This window comes from Cibotium barometz, chromosome 17 (assembly GCF_041138505.1).
Source record: "Cibotium barometz isolate CiBa-2024 chromosome 17, ASM4113850v1, whole genome shotgun sequence".
Classification (NCBI taxonomy): Eukaryota; Viridiplantae; Streptophyta; class Polypodiopsida; order Cyatheales; family Cibotiaceae; genus Cibotium; species Cibotium barometz.
Window position 1 is genome coordinate 22,068,784 of NC_141062.1, and position 5,273 is coordinate 22,074,056.

A 5,273-nucleotide genomic window follows, 5' to 3' on the forward strand; every position below is an offset into this window, starting at 1 on the left:
CTTAGCCACTTGTACTGCCTTGCTTCTAGGTTCTCTCTCAGGCATGCCCCGCATGTTTTCCGCAATAGATCGTCCGCCGATCATCGATTAGTGGCGCTAGATGTAGATCGTAGGACTTCTAACAAACCTACATGGTATGTGTAACCCGTGTATAGGTCAGTTAGAGTCTCTGTGTGTAGATCATATCCCCAATTTTCATTGAGAAATATCCCATCTAGACTTGGTGTGCCAAACGGTTCTCTTGAAGTGGACGCAATGTCACTTCTTATGGATTGGCTTCTAGGGACCTCTACTTTAGGAAGAGCATCGGAAGGTGGCAGCTCAGTAGGGCCCTCATTAAACGAAGTGGGTAGAATATCCACATGGACACTCTTTGGGAGGATAGGGTCCACATGAGATGTGAATGGCGAATCCACTACCCCTCCTTCTTCATTTACTTCGCTTGTCGCATGTTCCGAGTGTGTAGCTCCACTAAAGGTCTCTATTAGACGACTAAACATGCTAGATCCAGGTTGTGGGACCCAAACTGGCATGTTTTGGCTTGTCTCCTCAAGGTTCTTGGTAGGGTGCCCTTCCATGGCTTCTGAGTCAGAGGACGAGTCACTATCCACTATTCGTGGATCTTGGGTTGCACTCCCTTGGGTTCCAGCCAGGTTCCAGCCGAAGACCAAGATGCTAACGTGGAGGGATGGTGTGAGCCTGCGTAGACTGAAACGCTTTCTAGTGGCTCAGGCTCTAGCACCCAACCAGAGCGTAGATGCATATGACGTGGGTACCCTACGGGCGTTGGTGACTACCCTTGAAGTCCACACAAGTGGTTTCTTAGGTGTTTCACACCTCGTTTTTACTTGTTTTTGTATTGTTTTTAACCCGTTTCTAACCCCCTTACTTATGGTCGAACCTGAACTAGGGCGTGTGATAGCTCAAAACGAGCGTATGATTTAAAGGGTCCTAGCGTGCTTTACAGCACCGTGTTCGCCTATCCAGAGCTCCTGTGGTCCTCAAAACAGTCCGTTTTCCTGTGGGGGAAGAGGCGAAAGCCCATTTGCTTGTGGAGGAAAGGGTGAAGGCTTTATCCCACATGCTCACTTCACTCCTTGGGGAGTGGGCTACATATAGGGCTTAACTCCCCATAAGCTCTCACTTGAAAGAAAGCTATGGAGGCTCACTCTCCTATATATATATATCAAGAGACCGAGGCCGGGGTCGGGTCAATTGGGGGTTTTTCTTTTCAAAATTTTTTTCTCTGATTAAAAAATCTTTCCTCTTCACACGTTTGGTTTTTTTCTTTTAAAAAAATTAATTTTATATTTTATATTTTTGTTTTTATATTTTTTTAAAAAAAATAATTTTTTTTTCTTGTTTGGGATAAGTTTTCTAGGGTTTCTTCCTAGGGTTCAGACTTTGCTGCGGCGCAGTTCGCACACAGCGCAGGCCTGGGGATTCAGAAATCCCTCCCTCGCACACAGAAAACCAGAGAACAGAACGCACGCGGAACAAAAAAATAACAAAAGAAGCAGAGTTACAGAAGACAAATTGCAGAAACAGATTGCAAAACACGGAAACACCTCAACAACAAACACACAGTCGCCTTTCCTACAGTGCAAATTTCACTTCACGCAGCAGCCCAAGCTGCAAACTGGAGCTTGGTGCAGGGCAACTCCCCGGCAGCAACGCCAAAAATGTGCGCTTTTGTCGCACAGGTCGTAGCTGGGGACTTGCCAAACACCGTATGCGAGCCACGAATGGCTACAAGCATATAACCAGGAAACCAAGCTCAAACAGAATGCAAAGGTGTGTCACTCACCGCTCTAACCGCCGCCGTGAAGGATTCCCGTGTCGCAGCAATGAAGGAGGAGCTGCCGTCGCCGCTCTACCGCCTCGCCGCCGCCGCCGTGCCGCTACATAGTGCTCGATCGCTCTCTCACTCTCTCTCTCTCTCTCTCACACACACACGCAGGAGAAGGAAACCAAGAAGACAAGGCAAGAGCACTCTTGTATTCACAACACATGAGAATGAGGGTTTTAGGGTTACATTTGCCTCTTATAGGTGACTTGGCCGTTCACACATGGGCGCCCATACATGGCCGACCGATCCTAACCCTTACCCTGCTGATATTCAAGGTGCGCCTCTCATCGGCGATCACCCAATCCCTTTATCCTTAACATATGGTGCCGACAAGCCCGGCCCATGACTCAGAATATTTAAATTAATGACGTAAAACATAGTACATCTCAATGTCCGCCGTCATAGGTTAACAGAGAAGTAGATGGATATGGAGAGACACCGAAGGGGGAGGAAGAGATAAATAAGAGGGGGAGAGATGACAATGTGTGTGTGTGTGTGTGTGTGTGTGTGTGTGTGTGTGTGTGTGAGAGAGAGAGAGAGAGAGAGAGAGAGAGAGAGATAGGAACGAAGGAGGTGTGGTGTGGTGGGGAGGAGGAGGGGAGGAGGCAGTCTAGGCTAGACTCGATTGGGTTGGGTAGAGGGAGAAGGAGAAGGAGGGGAAAAGAGAGAGAAGAAAAGGGTAACAGAGGGTATAAAGAGATATCGATTGTCAAAAAAAGCTCACTATGTGCCCATCCCCACTTGATGTTTCTCCACACTTCAGGAGGTGTCGTCCTCAACTTCTACCTCTCTTGTAGATATAGGATGAAGGTTGCTTCCCTAACCCCCACATCCTTAATCCCTTTGGCCCTCTAAGAACTGGCTTTTCATCTCACAATGGCTGTGTGAGTCAAAATTCTTTATAAAATACCTCAAGTACTTTCCAAAGGTTTGCAAAGGTGGATTTTACCATAAAGATGAACTAGGAAGTGAAAAAAACCCATTTCTTCCTAGATCATTAAGATGAACTAGGAAGTGAAATAAAACCCGTTTCTTCTCAGAACCATCAAAATGAACAACATGTGGGCTAACATATGTGTTCATGTATTCAAGTAGGTCAACTAGCTCATCACTATTTCTCTCAGCTGCTGTAAAATAAGCATATCAATCTTTTGTGTGAAGATCTGGAGTAGCTCATGAGATTTGTGGTTATAATTGGTCCTAGCACAATGAACTCATCAAATGCATGGGGGACTGTGTCCATTGTGGAATCACTCATTAGATTCGTGTGGTTATAATTGGTCCTAGGAATGAACTCGTCAAATGCATGGGGGGCATGTGTCATCATGACCGTGATTTCGTTTCCTACAGAATCACACTCGTAATCATGATTGTGATTCCTTATACTCACACGGGTGTTAGAATTGACCAAGGATTAACCCCAAATTTTTTGACATGATCAGCCAACCAGTTGCCACCATTATCCTATCTTATCTAAAGCATGTTGTGATCAGGCATGATCACATTCTGTGATCACAGAAAGACAAAAGGCTTGGATTTAAATGAATTATTCAAAATTGCAAACCAAATTGGAACCATTCTCGATAACTCAAAGCATCTTGTTAAGAAGATTGAAACATTTGTGGAGGATATTGAGCCTTTGATGAGAAGGAGCTACAAGATGGTAGGCTTTTAAAGGATCTAATTGAGCTTCTTAAGTTGGCAGCCTATACAACCAACAACTTGAGGATGTCTAGTTTGACAATAGAAAACAATAGGCTTCTTTCAAATTTGGTGGCTTCCTTTGCAAGGATATTGAAAAAGCTCTTACTTCCCGTGTGCATGTCTACGGCCATCCGAGAGGATACGAGCGAGCAAGGGTGTGTCCCGGTGCAATTTAGGAACAATTTGGCGTCGATGCAGCTCGTCTGTGGGAGTTACCATTGCTCTTTGGGGATCGAAAAAATTATTTCGAAAGCAAACCTTGAGCGATCAAGTTGGTAATTTTAAAGCTTTCATATTTTGTTTTTATAAGTCATGGGAGTTGTAACACCCCACCGACTTTTTATGTTGGCAAACAAGGGTGTTAATATCCGCTACCCGAGTTCATGGATATCAACCCACTTGTTTGTTAGCTTTAATTTGTTGGGCCGAAGGAATATGCCTATGTGGTCTAGTTTATGGATTTTTTAAACCATATTTGTTTGGAGAGGGTTCTCCAACTAGTATATCTATCTTAACTAGTTTGTCAAGATAGTGTTTGACCGAATGTTACAAGACACCAAGCAAACATAATCGAGCAAGCCCCAAACTCGAGCGACTATAAAAACCAGGATGCGTCTTGAATGTGAGAGAGAGGCATTAAAAACCTCTGTGAATGAGCCATGTGGCAGTGGAGAAGGGGACATCACCATGATTCGTGGTGAGGACATCATAAAGAGGACAAAGATTATGAGCTCTACAGTCTGCCCACCTATCCCTTTATGTCGCTTGATTCCGCATGCCAAAGTCTGTGGACTTCAAGGTGATGTTTCTTCTCTTAAGGCAGCCTTTCAATATGAGGGTTACATGGAGGAGAAGGGGGTTTTTATAGTGTAATTGTGTACATCACATGGGGAGGAGAGGATGGTCACTAAAGACATTGAGAAGAATTGGGATGAGCATTGGAGGGTTGTCATCAATATGGAGTTTGAAAATGACATCATGCATAGCAATGAGCTAAAAACCTTATTTGGACATATGTTTTATGTTTGGGAGGGGAACCACAAGACAATGGCAGCTTGGGCATCATAACAAGCTTTATACATGTGTTTTTATACTTTATACACATCTGCCAATGCACTGATCTCTCGGAGGGTTCAAGTTGAGTTGTCACCATTGTTTTGACTTGCTACGTTGAGCGTCAGAGAGGCTTTGCAATTCCTGCTTTGCTTATGTACCTTGTTCCAAAGTTGCTCTTGTAGGTCAAAAACCTGAACTAAAGTGATCAATTGGAATAGTTGTACTCCCATTTAACCCAAATGCTTTGAGATAGTGAAATAGCAATGAGTGAAGACGATTTATATTTTTGATCACTAGGATGATGATCATCCACATCATGATCGTCCAATTGCAATTATCTCATTACATCATAATCGTCGATCTAACTGGATTCCACAGAGTGGAAAAAATAAGAAATAACAAAAAGATCTCATAGTTACATACATTTATGTATGTTTTTCCCTTTCGTTTGTTATTGTTTTCTTGTTTAGGATCTCAAAAAATATAAAAACATTACAAAAGAGACCATAAAAAATCCATAAAAGCTCAAAAACCATAAAATCATAAAAAGACCTTTTGCAAACTATTATGGCATTGGATCAAGTGCTTATGCATCAGTTATAAGATAAATCATTGCCCAATCTTGTTCAAATCCAACCTTTGAATATGAGACTTCATCTCATGC